Here is a 17,339-nt window from a genome sequence, read left to right as displayed (position 1 = left end):
ATTTGCATGCAAAATTCAAGATGTCATTGTTTTTTACCACGGAATAAAACTCTAATGTGTATATGTTCTACACTTTCTTTAAACATTCTTCTATTGAGGGGCACCTAGGTTGTTTCCAGGTTCTGGCTATTACAAATAGTGCTGCTATGAACATAGTTGACAAATGCTTTTGTAGTTTGATAGGACATCTCTTGGGTATATTCCCAATTGTGGAATTGCGGGGTCCTGAAGTAGGTTGACTCCCAGTTTCCTGAGATACCGCCACACTGATTTCCACAGGGGCTGTACAAGTTTGCATTCCCACTAACAATGGTTGAGTGTTCCCCTTACTCCACATCCTCTCCAGCATAGGCTATCATTGGTGTTTTTGAGTTTAGCTAATCTGGCAGGTGTAAGATGGTATCTCAAAGTGGTTTTGATTTGCATTTCCCTGATTGCTAAGGATGTTGAGCATGACCTTAAGTGTCTTTTGGCCATTCGAACTTCTTCTGTTGAGTATTCTCTGTTAAGTTCAGTACCCCATTTTTTAAATAAGGTTAATTAGAGTTTTAGTGTCTAGTTTCTTGAGTTCTTTGTATACTTTGGAGATCAAACCTTTGTCTGATGAGGGGTTGGTGAAAATATTCTCCCAGTCAGAAGGTAGCCTTTTTGTCTTAGTGACAGTGTCCTTTGCTTTATAGAAGCTTCTCAGTTTCAGGAGGTCCCATTTATTCATTGTTTCTCTTATTGTCTGTGCTACTGAGATTCTACCTAGGAAGCGGTCTCCTGTGCCCACGTCTTGTAGACTACTTCCCACTTTCTCTTCTATGAGGTTCAATGTGGTCAAATTAATATTGAGGTCTTTAATCCATTTGGACTTGAATTTTGTGCATGGTGATAGATATGGATCTACTTTCATTCTAATATTCTTAATTTTGGTCTTTTTATTTATGTCTCATATTTTCTGGATATTTTGTGTTAAGTATTTTTTGATTTACATTTTTCTTTACTGATAAATCTATTGCTTTCTTCCATCTCCCGCATTCTCCTGGAGATGTTTACATCTGTAGTTCCTGTTTGCTTAGCCACATTTTCTATTTTCAGAATTTCTTTAGTTTGTCGTATCTTTATTGTCTTCATTTCAATTTTCGAGTCATGAATGGTTTCCTTCAACAGTTTTATTGTTTTTTTATTGACTTTTTAAAAGACATTTCTTGAATTCTTCCAGTTTTGTTTGTATTTTCCATGATTCCTTTTAGGGAATTTTTCATCATCCAAGTCCTAAATCATCTTTATAAAGTTATATTTAAGACTTTTACTTCTTTGTCATCTACATTGGAATTTTCAGGTGTTGCTGCTGTAGGACCAATAGTTCTTTGTAGAGTCATATTGACCTTTATGCCATTTACACTGGCATTTACCCATCTCTTGTACCAAATGTTGCAAGTGGTGCTTGTGCTTATTGGGACTGTTGTACTTCCAATCAGTGTGGGAGGCACTTGAGCCTATAAGATCTGTTGATGTTTCCAGAGAGGGCTGTCCACATGGATGAAGCTGGGGATGGTGTGCTTGGTTGGCAGAGGAACCAGCAGCTTTGCTGAGCCTGACATGGAAAGGGGAGGGGCACAGGATGTGCCCTGGGGTTTAAGGCCTAGGAATTTGGGAAGTTCAACTGGGGGATCAGTCATTCACTTTTTCTTTCAACTGGTGTAGGTGGTGCTCATGCCTGCCTATAAGTGCTGTTGACATTGCAGGCCAAGGGTAGGATGCTGCATTATGTGGCAGTGGGTGCCAGAGTGGTTCTTTTAGGAGTAGATTCCAGTGAGTAACAGCACTGATGGTGTAACATTCCCATGGCAATTAATCAAGTCTTAAAAATGTCCCAAAAATAATCTATGAAATTAACAGCTCTCGAAAGAATAATCACAATTAACTAAACCCCTTCTTTAAAATTGACAAAATCAATTGGCATCAAAACATGCCAAATTAATTTTATTTTGAGATTTTGTCTCATCCTAGTAAGAAGGGCCTTTATCTACAAAATAACTGAAAATAAATTCTGGTGAGAAACAGGGCAGTTTTATGCATTTCTGTTCATAGGGAGGTGTAAAATTATGCAGCCAATATTGAAATGGCTCTCAAAAGTTATAAACATATGTTGGATGTTTATAAGATACTCCTAGGTATATAATCAAAGGAGTTTATATGCTTAGGTAGAGATACATACACATTTAAGTTCATTGATGCTCTCTTCACAAAAGCTAGAAGATAGAATGACCAGAGATGTCAGTAAGCTAAAAAATAAGTAATGGATTCCTAAAATGAAGTAGATATGTACAAGATAATTTTACCCATTATTAAGAAAAAATTGAGCTGTGAAATTTGCAGTAAAAACCCAACATTAAAAAATTATAAACTAAAGTAATTGAGGATCTGAAAGAAAAGCCAAATATTTTCTCTTGCTTCAATATTATAGCTGTGTGTTAATTTTTGTGTTCAATTTGGAATGATTGTAGCAATGACCAAGAATCTTGTAAACTATGCCACAGGGTACAAGAAGAGGCCTGAACAAAGGAAGGTTGTCGAAATGGTGCAGAATGAGAATGGAGCTAAACTAATTATGCTGTAATAAGATTTGAACAGGGAAGGTGATAAGTAGGTGTGTGAATTGTCAGGAAATAAACCCAAGGTGAGTGACTAGAAGAAGAACTTGAATTATCAATTTTTCCCTATAATTCTTGAATTAAAGTACTAGATCACAGTTATAGCACATTTTTCCAGTGTTCCCAAGAGTTTTTCAACCTCTCTTATATAGTTATATATAAGAAGAGTGATCAAAAGATGTGATAAGATGAAAGAATCTTTCTAAGAATGCAGAAACACTCATTGTCTTATTGAGTGAAGTGTCAAATCATTATGTACCACCCTATGATCTAGCCTATCTATATATGTTCACCAAAGGAAATTGTTTCTAAAATGATATACTAGTAAGTCATTATTCCATATTTGAAGTAGTTTATAGACCAACATTTGTTTAACATAGTAATAATATGGTTATATAGTTGAATGATTTGAAGCATTTAATACTTTAAAACTGGAAGATAAAAATAGAAAAAAGAAGCAAAGTAGTATAATTAACATTGCCATTTTATTTGTTTATATGAGGAAGGAAACATAATTTCTTTGTTATAATATTTCAAAGAAGAAAACATGACTATTTGTAAAAAAATATTCCAACAGTCTCTTTGGTGTATACAAAGAACTGAACCAACAAGTGTTTTAAAAAAAATTGTTAGCTAACAGCCAGTGTTTTGTGATCTCATTTCATGCTTTTGTTTTTATACTTAGAGAGCAGTACTTTTCTCTTAATTGATGAAGAATAACAATAATACTGACTATTTAAAGTGCTAAAGGCAGTCCTGGGTGCAAGGCACATAGTAGCCATGGCAGGAATACAGTCTTGTTATGGACTATTTCAGAATTATCATGTAGGCTTAAGCATTAACAATTCTTTCACAATAACCCATATTTTCTCTGTACCCTCAGCACTATCTACCCTACACTTTTTGCATCAATTTCTGTTCTGCTTTGTTGCTTTATATTGTTATTGCAATTACATATAACATGGAATTTGGACATGGCTCAAAATATTTGGATTTTCAAAAGTAATTTGAAAATGGTGCCATTAATAATCTATTACTAGAACTTCTTCTCCAACATCTACTGCTATTAGCTTCTCTAGCCGCTACTAACTAGGGAGTGCCAATGTGTTTAAGTCAAGGCCAATGCTCAGTTTATGATGTTAGTGTCCATGTTTCTTTCTTACTTGAGTTCACTAATACATTTCTACTCAAATCATGATTTAACTTTTCTTACAGTCCATTTCCTATAAATAAGCTGTAAATATTTTCACTTTACTTTAATGCACACTCCATTCAAAAACTATACACCCTACTATGCTTTGTGGATTTAGCTGCCTCTGAGAGTATAATTATAAATCCTCTTATATTACGAGTCACCCCAAATATTCAGCACACTTAAGATTTTCTAGTATATTTATATACATTGCTCATATCCATAAACTTTCAGTTATTTTCACTAAGGAGGAAACCTATAGTCTTAAGTAGTCATAAGTATCTAGAATTCTTTCTGAATTTTTTACAGAAAATATTGTTGCATTTTATTGATTAACAGAATTTAAGCACTAATTATTATAATACAGAAATTAAATAAACATGAGGATGTGTTAATTTTCCCTCAGGAAATATGATTACCTGTCTCATGAACTAGATGGAATACAGGAACAATGTGACTTAGTTTGTTCTCCTGGGACTCACACATAACCCACACATGCAAAAAACTGTTTTTTCTGTATTTTTGGTAATCTATATCTTCTCTGTGGTAGGAAATTTGCTCATTCTGATCACCATTGCAAGCAGCCAACTGCCGAGTTCCCCTATGTACTATTTTATGGCCTATCTCTCCTTCATTGATGCCTGCTACTCCTCTATCAGTACTCCTAAGCTGATTGTTGATTCACTTCATGAAAGGAAGTCCATTCAATTCAATGGATGCCTGACTCAAATCTTTGGGTAACATTTCATTGGATGTGCTGAGGTCATCTTGCTTACTGTCATGTTTGCCATCTGCAAACCTCTGCACTATGCAGCCATCATGAACCAACAACTCTGTAATTTACTTGTGGGAGTGTCCTGGGCTAAGAGTTTCTTCATGGAGATATACAAATTCTTTTCATTATTGGACTTCCTTTCTGTGGCCCTAATGTCATAGATCACTTTATGTGTGATCTGAACCCTTTGCTTGATTTAGCCTGTATTGATACACATATTCTAGGTCTCTGTTGCTGCCAACAGTAGCTTTATCTGTCTGCTAAACTTCCTCCTTCTGCTCATATCCTACATGGTCATCCTGTGCTCCCTAAGGACCCACAGTGCAGAAGGAAGACGCAAAGCCCACTCTACCTGTGTTTCTCACATAATAGTGGTGATCTTATTTTTTGTACCTGCATATTTGTGTACATGAGACCTGTAGCTACATTACCCATGGATAAAGCAGTTGCTATTTTTTATACTGTGATAACTCCCATGCTAAATCCATTAATCTACACCTTGAGAAATAATCAGATGAAAAATGCCATTAAGAGATTGTTTAGTAGAAAAATTCAGCCAGACAACAAATAAACCAGCAATCATGCAACTTCAGATGAACTGGAGACCAAATGGAGTAGATAGTTTGGATGATCTCAGTATGGAAGACTTACACAATACATAAATAACTGTTAAATGTGTGTTGTACTGAGGTAAGCAGAAATGAGTGCCCCAGATGCAAAGAGGCTAACTCAGGTTCCATATTTGTCACAATAGACACATAACCTAAGCAACACACACACACACACGCAAACACCATTCATCTGCCATTAGCCGATTTCCAACTGACTATATTAACACTCTTCTAGAAAAGCTCTCATCTGATAAGCTAAATTTATAGAATTTTTCAGGTCAGAAAATTCTGGCTTCTACTTTCAATGTTGTTCATTATGTAACTGTGCAAACAATGCTTTTGGAAGTTATGTCCTGATCAGTGATCCTTTGCCATCCCATAATTTCATTTGTATATTAGCGTAGATGTTTTCCAATTCAGTGACTTTTCCTAGAGTAAGTTTTGACTGAAGAGAATGGTGATTAGAGAACTAGTTAAGGCATTCACAAAAGTTCACAGTTTTTATCAATTTCATAGTCTCTGGATAAATTAGTCTATTCATACAGGCCTTTGTGATGTAGTATATCAGCTCACCGATCTCATTTTGAGATAAATGTAAACCTAGATGTAGAAGTGAGTGTGGGTGGTGGGAGTAATCCCAAAGGAGGATAAGTGCTGTCTTGCAGTAACCTGCTCTCACAGAAGGCCATGATAGTTTTCTCAGACAAAAAAAAAAATCCTTCTGACCTGAGACTACAAGGTGCAATTTAAAGACAGTTTTGTTGCATATAAAGACAAGTTTATTAACCATTAAAAATATTTATCTTTTCCATTGTATTATTTTAAACTCATTCAGGAATATAAGTCAAAACTTGGGGCTTGACTCTTTATAATCTCTGCATAATAATCTGAGAATTCTTTAAACCTGAAATGGGAATCTGATTTTTTACTAATATTTTTATTATTTTACATATCAACCACAGTTTTCCCTCCCTCCTCTTCTCTTGTTCCCTCCCCCACCTCCTTTTTATTCCCCATGCAGTTCTCAGAAAGGGTAGAGCCTTGCATGGTTGTCAACAAAGCTTGGTATAACAAGTTGAGGCAGGACCAACCTTCCCACTGCATATGGGAGTCACAGAGATCACACCTTGATCCAGGAAAGTACAATTCCGAGATTTTATACAAAATCATGGAAATGAGACTCACAAGCTAATGAATGTTCTTAATGCCATAAAACATTACCCAAAATAAGCCATATATGATAGAGAATTATATGCCTATTGCCATATGGTTGCATGCAGAAAATGTGATATAATTATATAATGAAATGTTTTTGAACCTTAAAAAAATCATTAATTTTTACAAGATATTTTAATCCTGTTAGTATTATTTTAACAAAGTAAGATTTGTAAAACCTAACTTTGTCAAACTCAGGGCTTTATTAAACCCTTCTCCTGATAAGCCCACTACATAAGAAACTTTTCCATTATTTCAAGTATTGAGTAATAAAATGGGTATATAAATCAAATATTCAATAATATGGATTAAAATTATTTGTAAAATTTCTTATTTCTTAGAACAATTTTTTAGTATGTTTATAATTTTATCATGTATCACAGAAGATAGAAAATTTATATGGGGTAAGATATACTTGTCAACTTTAACATAAATATTAAATTTTGATTAAATATTTTGTGCAGCACATAGCATCTTGATGTATTTTCAGAGTTGACAAAATTATGAATTTATAATCAACAATGTTTTAAACACTACTTCTGACAAAATGAAAGAAACTTATTTAAGACCATCTCAAAATTGTTGGAAATTGTGTTGTAAAAAAAAGCCAAAATCCATATATATTTCTAATTTTATAATTTATATTTATTTACAGAAAACATAGAATTGTGCACTTGGAGTTTAGTGGCAAGTTTTTTGACCCTTGTCTTATCCAACTTGGTGATTAGAGTCACAGATTTAGGACTCAGAATGTCATGTTTCCATTGGCAGCAGTTCTTATTTTACCTGTCATTGTAATTAGTCCTAAAAGCTTCCATGACATGTTACTATATGACCTAGAGTCACAGTGCTGTACAATAGATCTAAAGTCACTCCTTGTGTCTAACATTGTCCTATTATCTACTTATAAATACCACTCTCTGACTTATAAAATCCATAACTTAACCATTTCTATGTTTCTTACAGTCTTATATTTCAAGTATAACTGAGATCACATGATGTCTATTTTATGTCAGTCTTATTTCAGTCAACAAATGTCCCCATCTTTGATAAGATTTACTTCTATTTTACATATATATATATACTTCATTGTCTATTCTTTATAAAATTTTGATTCTTTATAAAAATTTTATTCTTTATAAAATTTTATAAAAAATTGTTTTTGATGGCAACTTCAATTGGTTACATACCTTGTCTATTGCTAATAAAGATACAGTAATCAGCAATATTAATATCTCATTAGAAATACTGTATTCTGTCATGTGTATATGTACTCAGTGTAATTGCTGGCTCATCGGTATTTCTCTCTCTCTCTCTCTCTCTCTCTCTCTCTCTCTCTCTCTCTCTGTGTGTGTGTGTGTGTTTAAATCTCCAAACAGCAGTACTTCATAATGGCTATATTAAAATACATTCCCTTACAATGTTTCAGTAGTTGAACTTTTTCTATATCTTTACCATCCTTTCATCCTTTGTAATCTCTAGTATTCTTGATAGAAGCATTTGTAATTAGGTTGAAATAGCATCTCCTTGCAATTGTCATTTTCATTCTTTAGAAACTGACGATAGTCTAAGGTCCTCCCACCCCCATCCAGGTCTATAAAGGTGAACATGCAAACAAACCAGACTCCCACAAAGTCAGACCATGCAGTAGAATCAAAACCCAGTGCCTACGATTAGAAAGGGAGGGGGAGGTGGAGAGCGGGAGGGAAAAGAGAGGCGGGAGGTGGAAATTCTTAATAAATAAATAATAGATAAATTTTTAAAAAAAGATGCAGAACAAAAAAAAAAGAAACTGATGATATTGAACACTTTATATTGTATAACAATTTTCTCAGAGATAGTCCATCCTACAGAAAAGCACCTTAAGACAGAAAGTAAACAACAAAAGATAGCTTCAGGAAGTTCCTAATCTCACCAAAGTCACTAAACCCTCTATATCAAGAGTAAACAACAGAAACTAATGAAATTACTGTTAGACAAGGCAAGCTGGAAGTACTATGAGAAGTCCTGCTGTCTGGAAGAAACAGAAACTACTATGACTGCCAAGAAGAGGTTTAAAACACTGAGCAACCAGTCAAGAGAGTAGTCCTGATTTTCAGTTTACTGGCAGGTTCCAGGAAAAGCTATAAACTGACACCACTCAGGACCTGGACAATATCTAAGGCAAAGAACCTGATATTCTGAGCATTCCAACCTTTAGATAAGATTTGATAAGATCACTAGGCACCCCTGAGTCTGGCACACACCTATTCCCCTTTTATTAGGACACCCTCATAAATATCAGCCAAACAGGGTCTTGAACTCTGGAAATCCCTTCACCCCCAACCTCTACTATGATGAAAACCTTACCCTGCCCAAGCTCAGCACTTGGTGATCATACTGCTGCATCAAACACATGGAGGATCTCCAAACTCAAACTTGAATAAAGGCTCTTTGCTTTTGCCTGTGGATTTAATCTCCAGGGTCATCTTTGAGGGTTACTGGTGTTCTAGGAATAACGTGACTCAGGCAGAAAAACAGCAGCAAATGACATAGCAGATGTAATTTTTTAGAGAAAAAGAAGAGTTCTGTATTAAAATGGGCTAGGAAGTGGTTGTGATTGGGTGGCATGCAGATTTAGTGCACCGAAAAGGACATTTGTTTTCTTGAATTTAATATTCTGATAGTTTGACCTTCATAGCCTCAGAATGAAGGAATCGATCAAGGGAAAAGATGTGGGGCCTGATAATTACTAACAGTGTGAGTGAACATAATAATGAATTGTTTGCTGTAAGTGGGTAAGATAATATCTTTTATGTAATGTGAAATTACAGCAACATTACAAAGAAAAATATGAGTGATGAATTTCTCTATAGAATCATGCTTTTCTACCTAATAGCTCTCAAAATGTAGACCAATAAGACAAATAAAAATTTGAATCTTTGATGGATTTAGTTGGATTATCAAGTCAATAAGGCACATATGCTAACATTTAAAAATTTTTTCTTTTGATTAGTTCAAATTTTAAATAGAGTTATATTTTAAAGTAGTTTGTAGAAATACCACCAATTGCATATATATATACATATAAATATAAACATATGAATATATATTCATATGCAGTTTCCCAAGTTATAATTTTATATTAAGTATGCTGCATTGTCAAAATTTAATCATGATTCCTATTTACTGATTTTTCTAATTTATCATTTTATTTTTTATCCATGTTCAAAGAAAGAATAGAAATTGTGCAATTGCAATATTCATGGGGATATTTCTAAAAAAGCTAAGTAACTTTGAAAAGACTAAAGATAGCATGTAATGATGAAGATTTTGAGCAAATTCAAAGATTGCAGGCTGGGGACTCGTCAACTACTCAGGACACAGCACATAGGTAGGAGAGGTTCCTTATCATTTGGGGTTGACATTACTGGACTGAGCTCCCAAGGTCCAAATGAGGAGCAGAAGGAGGGAGAACATGAGCAAGTCAGGACGCAAGGGGTGGGCAGGACATGAGAGGTGGGCCCCACATACTGAGACGTGTGGGACTGATCTAAAGGGATCTCACCAAGGCCAGCTGGATTGGGACTGATGGAGCCTGTGATCAAACTGGACTCTCTGAATGTGGTTGACAATGAGGGCTGACTGAGAAGCCAAGTACAATGGCACTGGGTTTTGATTCTACTGCATGGACTGGCTTTGTGGGAGCCTAGTCTGTTTGGATGCTCACTTTCCTAGACCTGGATGGAGGGGGAGGACCTTGGACTTCCCACAAGGCAGGGAACCCTGACTGCTCTTTGGATTGGAGAGGGAGGGGGATGGGGTGGGGGGGGAGGGGAAAGAAAAAGGGAGGAGGTGGAAATTTTTAATTAAAAAAAAAAGCTAGGTTCATTTTGGGTCAAGGCAGTTGGTCTTTCAAAAGAGAAGGTGTACCTTATCTGTAACATGCTCACTTATCTCTAGCAAGCCCTCCTCCCCATACTGGTCAATTTTACTGTTCCCTGATAGACCACAGAGCTAGGTGTTAACAGGTAGCCTGTCACCAGGAACACTTTGTGGTCTGCTCTTTGAGCTCAGTGTCCTAGCTAGACATCCTGTTTTCAACTAGCCCTAGACATCTTGCATTTGAACCCAGTGCCATTACCAGCTCCTAAGCAAGCAAAAAGTTCCATAAAAATTCCCAGGTCCTTACAGAAACTATGTAGCCAGTACAATCTCTCTCGCTAAAAAAAAAAAAAGAAAAAGAAAAAAAAAACAGACCTTCTTCTAAAACTTATAAACAGAATTGTCATATCATCTAGCAACCCCACTCATGAGTTAGAAATTTTTTATTTTTTTCAAGGGGATTAAAATCAACATGTTGAAGAAATTTGGACACTTTCATGATTGCTGTAGAGCTATTCTTGTGAATGGCAATAAGATAACAGATATGGATAGGATATGACTTTCAGGTTTAATTTCTAGATTCCTCCATTAATACCTATAATCATAAGTATATTCCATCAGCTTTTCCATAGTATGAGAAGATAAAAAATTCAATTATTTTGTCTTATATTTCTTAATTGAGAGAATGGGGACTTATTACAAAATGACTTCCCCTAGACTCCTTACATCATTAATGTAAAATACTCCTGGGAGTGCAAAGGAAAAAGTCAGGCTATCAAAATACAGTGTGAAAATGGATTTTGTAACACACCCAATGAATCTGGACCAAGGTAAAAGACTTTCTAAAATTCTAGGGAGAATCTTCTGGACGTCACTGAAATGCATATCTGCTGTAAATTCTCTGAATTCTTTTTTAAATTAATTTATTTATTTATTTATAAAAATTTCCACTTCCTCCCCTCCTCCCAATACCCTCCCATTTCCCCCACTCCTTTTCCTCCTCCCTCTCCAGTCCTAAGAGCAGTCAGGGTTTCCTGCCATGTGGGAAGTTCAAGTTCCTCCCCCCTCCATCCAGGTCTAGGAAGGAGAGCATCCAAACAGACTAGGATCCCAAAAAGTCAGTACATGCAGACAAAACAAGACCCAGTGCCATTGTCAATGGCTTCTCAGTCAGCCCCCATGTCAGCCACATTCAGAGAATCTGGTTTGATCCCATGCTCATTCAGTCCCAGTCCAGTTGGCCTTGGTGAGCTATCATTAGATCAGTCCCCTTGTATCAGTGGGTGAACGTACACCTCGCAGTCCTGACTTCGTTTCTCATGTTCTCCCTTCTTCTGCTCCTCATTTGGATCGTGGGGGCTCAGTTCAGTGCTCCAATGTGGGTCTCCATCTCTATCTCCATCCATCGTCGAATAAAGGTTCCCTCTGATCCTGCCTTCCTTGCTCACGTTCTCCCTCCTTCTGCTTCTCATTTGGACCTGGGGAGTTAAGTCCAGTGTTCCAATGTGGGTCTCTGTCTCTATCTCCATCCATCGCCAGATGAAGGTTCTATGGTGATATGTAAAATATTCATCATTATGGTTATGGGCCAAGGCCAGTTCAAGCACTCTCTCCTCTGTTGCCCAAGGAACAACCTGAGGAATCTCTCCTTGAGCCTGGGAACCCCTTCAGAATCAAGTCTCTTGCAAACCCTAAAATGGCTCCCATAGTTGAGATATATACCTCCCTGCTCCCATATCCATCCTTCCTCCCTCCCCACAATTATATTCCCCCAAGTCATTCCCAATCCTCTGCCTCTCCCTTCTCTCTAACCATCTCCCCTCACTTCCATGCCCCCACCCCCTGTGCACACAAGTGTGCCTGGCAATCTTGTCTAATTCCAATATCCAGGAGGATAACTATATGATTTTCTTCAGGTTCACCTTCTTATTTAGCTTCTCTAGGATCACGAATTACAGGCTCAAAGACCTTTAACTATGGCTAGAATCCACTAATGAGTGAGTACATACCATATTACCATATTCCTCTTTTTCGTTCTGGGTTACCTCACCCAGTAAAGCGTTTTCTATTTCCATCTATTTGCATGCAAAATTCAAGATGTCATTGTTTTTTACCACGGAATAAAACTCTAATGTGTATATGTTCTACACTTTCTTTAAACATTCTTCTATTGAGGGGCACCTAGGTTGTTTCCAGGTTCTGGCTGTTATAAATAGTACAGCAATGAACATAGTTGAACAAAAGCTTTTTTAGTATGATAGGGCATCTCTTGGGTATATTCCCAAGAGTGGAATTGTTGGGTCCTGAGGGAGCTTGACTCCCAGTTTCCTGAGAAACTGCCACACTGATTTCCACAGTGGCTGTACAAGTTTGTATTCCCACCAGCAATGGTTGAGTGTTCCCCTTACTCCACATCCTCTCCAGCATAGGCTATCATTGGTGTTTTTGAGTTTAGTTAATCTGGCAGGTGTAAGATGGTATCTCAAAGTTGTTTTGATTTGCATTTCCCTGATTGCTAAGGATGTTGAGCATGACCTTAAGTGTCTTTTGGCCATTCGAAGTTCACCTGTTGTGAAATCTCTGTTCAGTTCAGTACCCCATTTTTTAATTGGGTTAATTAGAGTTTTAGTGCCTAGTTTCTTGAGTTCTTTGTATATTTTGGAGATCAGATCTTTGTCTGATGAGGGGTTGGTGAAGATCTCCCAGTCAGAAGGTAGCCTTTTTGTCTTAGTGACAGTGTCCTTTGCTTTACAGAAGCTTCTCAGTTTCAGGAGGTCCCATTTATTCATTGATTCTCTTATTGTCTGTACTACTGGGGTTCTACTTAGGAAGTGGTCTCCTGTACCTATGTTTTGTAGACTACTTCCCACTTTCTCTTCTATCAGGATCAAAGTGGTCAGATTAATGTTGATGTCTTTAATCCATTTGGACTTGATTTTTGTGCATGGTGATTGATATGGATCTACTTTCATTCTTCTACAGGTTGACATCCAGTTATGCCAGCACCTTTTGTTAAAGATGCTTTCTTTCTTCCATTGTATACCTTTAGCTCCCTTGTCGAAAATCAGGTGTTCATAGGTTTGTGGGTTAATATCCGGGTCTTCTATTCGATTCTATAGGTCGACTTCTCTGTTCTTATGCCAATACCAAGCTGTTTTCAATACTGTAGCTGTGTAATAGAGTTTGAATTCAGGGATGGTAATACCTCCAGAAGATCATTTATTGTATAAGATTGTTTTGGCTATCCTGGGTTTTTTGTTTTTCGATATAAAGTTGATTATTGTTCTCTCAAGGTCTGTGAAGAATTTTGTTGGGATTTTGATGGGGATTGCATTGAATCTATAGATTGCTTTTGGTAGAATTGCCATTTTTACTATGTTGATCCTCCCAATCCAAGAACAAAAGAGTTTCTTCCATTTTCTGGTATCCTCTTCAATTTATTTCTTCAAGGACTTAAAATTCTTGTCAAATAGGTCTTTCACTTCCTTGGTTAGAGTTACCCCAAGATATTTTATGCTATTTGTGGCTATTGTGAAAGGTGATGTTTCTCTGAATTCCCTCTCTGCTTCTTTATCCTTTGTGTATAGGAGGGCAATTGATTTTTTGGAATTGATCTTGTATCCTGCCACATTACTAAAGGTGTTTATCAGCTGTAGGAGTTCTTTGGTAGAGTTTTTGGGGTTGCTTATGTACACTACTAAATCATCTGCAAATAACGAAAGTTTAACTTCATCCTTTCCAATTTGGACCCCCTTGATCCCCTTATATTGTCTTATTGCTATTGATTGAACTTCAAGCACTATATTGAAGAGGTATGGAGAGAATTGACAGCCTTGTCGTGTTCCTGATTTTAGTGGAATGGCTTTGAGTTTCTCTCCAATCATCCATTCCTGATGTTTGCTGTCAGCTTGCTGTAAATAGCTTTTATTATATTTAGGTATGATCCTTGTATCCCCAATCTCTTCAACATCATAAAGGGATGTTGAATATTGTCAAATGTTCTTTCAGCATCTAATGAAATGATCATATGTTTTTTTTTGATCCAGTCTATTCAGTGTTCTGTATGCTTCTTGAACCTTCATAGGGATATCATTCTTTAGGTTGGGGAAGTTTTCTTCTATAATTTTGTTGAATATATTTATATTCATAAATATAAATCTGCCTGTGATCTGCAATTCTCCTTCTTCTACCCCTATTATTCTTAGATTTTTTTTATTGTGTCCCACATTTCCTGAATGTTTTGTGATGAGAATTTGTTGGATTTGCTGTTTTCTTTAGTCATAGTGTTTCTTTTTCTATGATGTCTTCAGAGTCTGAGAATTGCTCTTCTATCTCTTGTATTCTCTTGGTTATGCTTGTTTCTGAAGTCTCTGTTCATTTACCTGGATTTTCCATAGCCAGCTGGCCCTCGGTTTGTGCTTTCTTCATTGTCTCCAGTTCAGTTTTCAAACCTTGAACTGTTTCCATTACCTGTTTGATTGTTTTTTCTTGGTTTCCCAGGGTTTCATTACGGATTTATTCATTTCTTCAAACTTTTTGTTATACTTCTCTTCCATTTCTTTACTCATTTCTTCAATCTTTGTGTTATACTCTCTTCCATTTCTTTACGGCAGATTTTCACCTCCTGTTTAAGTTCCTCTATTATTTTCATAAAGTTCTTTTTAGAGTTGATTACTTCTATTTCTTCTGGAGTAGGGTGTTCAATTCTTCTAGTTTCGTGATTCCTGTATTCTGGTGATGTCATGTTGCCTGTCAGGTTGTTGGAGGAATTCTTGCATTGGTGCCTGCCCATCCCCTCCTCTCTGGATGGAACTCCTCAGCACTGAAGCAGGGACAGCCAGTATTCCAAGAACACAGGAGACAGAAGGGCGACCCTCTCTGGATAGAACTCCTCAACATTCTCTGGATAGAACTCCTCAGCACTGAAATAAGGACAGCTGGTATTCCAAGGACACAGGAGACAAAAGGGCGACAGTTGGGGCAGGGAAGCGTCCTGTGGAACACCGAAGACCCTGCTGCAGAAGCTGGGGGGGTGCACTGTGCTCTCTTCCGGGACAGTCCACACTGGCTAGCACCTACTCACCTCTCTAGATAGAACTCCTTAGCACTAAAATAGGGACAGCTGGTATTCCAAGGACACAGGAGACAAAAGGGCGACAGTGGGGGCAGGGAAGCATCCCGTGGAACACTGATGACCCTGCCGCAGAACAATTCTCTGAATTTTTATTTCAATTTACAGCTAGGTGAGTTAAGCTCCTAATTTTATCAACACGTGAAATAGAGTAAAATGCATATGGAAGTTTCCGACTCATTTTGTAATATTCTACTTAAGGTCTTTCATTTATAAAAATTAAAATTACATATTACATATAGCTTTGAGTTAGGTGATACTAGGATGAACGGAAGAAAAAGATGATAAAGGTTTATATAGATATATAGATACATAAAAAGCAAGATGGTGGATAGATAGATATGATTAAACTAAAATGTTTAACTGATTCATCACCTTATGTATTTTGTGGCAATAATATTGTTGTTATTGTTGGCAATAATAATGTGCTCTGACATTTTGAAATACAGTATGTTACTATTGTTATCTATAGGTAACATTTGTATAATAAATCTCAAGTTGTTATTCAGGTCTATGTTTGTCCTCTGACCAACACCTGTTTGCTACATCCCAGTGTTTTAGAAACTATCACTCTGATGAGAATCTGTCATGGATTTTAGTATAACTGAGATTTTGTTTATGGGAACAATGCTAGGGACATTGTGTTGACTGAAATAAGCTTGACGTAAGATAGACACCATGTGATCTCAGTTACACTTGAAACATAAGACTGTAGAACAGAGGCATAGTAGATTCATGGTTTGTAAAGGTCAGGGAGTGGTGTTTATATGTAGGTAAGAGGACATTGTTAGACACAATGAATGACTTTAGATCTATTGAACATCACTATGACTCTAGATCATATAGTAATATGTCATATATTTTAAATAACTTCAGAGAATAAATTATTCCTCTATCATCTTCTACCCACCTGTTTATCATGCATGTACCTATTTGTCTTCTTTATCTCTATCATAGTTTCACATTTCAACTCATAGCCATGTATAATGTTCACCATGCTCAGGCTGGCTACAGTTCTTTCAGAATGGTATGCAGTTATAGTTAGACAGACTAATTTGGGATGCACATTAAACTAAAAAATTGAGAAAAATAATATCTCATGTGTTTTTATTTTTTATGTGTATGTGTGTTTTATCTTCATATATACCTGTGCATCACATATCCGCAGTGCCTATGAAGGAGGCACTGGACCTGAAGTGACCGTGAGCCATCTGGTAGGTGATAGGAAACAATAATTTAAACAAGAGATTACACGGATGTTTCTCACTCAAAGTATAACAATCTATTTCTAATCACAGAGGTTTATTGTCATCTTGACACACAAAAAATTTATTTAGCCCACCTTTAATATTCTTCAATGTATATAATGCACAGAATAAACCTTTTATTACAAAAAGAAGGAACAGGATTGTGAGAAGAAACAGTTACAACAAAACAAAAGAAAAATGAAACTGAACAAAACCAAAATCCTGTACCTTTCTTTCAAAATGTAGCAATATATTGTGATGATGCTTGTGCCAATGGCCTTGAATGTCTGCATTGCCAAGTCCTTTTCTTTTGTTCCACACAGGTTCTGCCCCTTGGGCCAACAACATTTCCTTGTAACAAATCTACTGCTGTAATTGCAAAAATCTTTTGATAAAGAGTGAAGCTTAGAGTTCACACCCCTAGTGTCACATATCATCTTGGCAGATGGTATGCAGAATTTGTCCTAAAACTTTGTTTTGTCTTCCAGTCTAAGAAAATTTAGTGCAAAACTCCATGATATAAGTGAATTCTTCACAGAAGCAAAAGCTGCCATGATGGGTCTGAACTCAGGACTTTGGGTTCTTGGGGCAAGGAAATTTGCCTGCTGAGTCCATTTAAGTCTCCTGCCTCCTCTCTATCTTACCATTTATAAAAAGCACAA

General features: G+C 36.5%; 1 pseudogene; it reads left to right on the top strand.

Moving 5' to 3' along the window:
- The first annotated feature begins 4,269 nt into the window (after positions 1-4,269).
- Positions 4,270-5,180, top strand: LOC148122818 (olfactory receptor 4C46-like; annotated as a pseudogene).
- Positions 5,181-17,339: the final 12,159 nt, after the last annotated feature.

Source organism: Myodes glareolus, chromosome 2, assembly GCF_982192425.1.
Source record: "Myodes glareolus chromosome 2, mMyoGla1.1, whole genome shotgun sequence".
Classification (NCBI taxonomy): Eukaryota; Metazoa; Chordata; class Mammalia; order Rodentia; family Cricetidae; genus Myodes; species Myodes glareolus.
The sequence above is the reverse complement of the archived record's forward strand: the minus strand, read 5'-3'. Positions and strand labels throughout refer to the sequence as shown.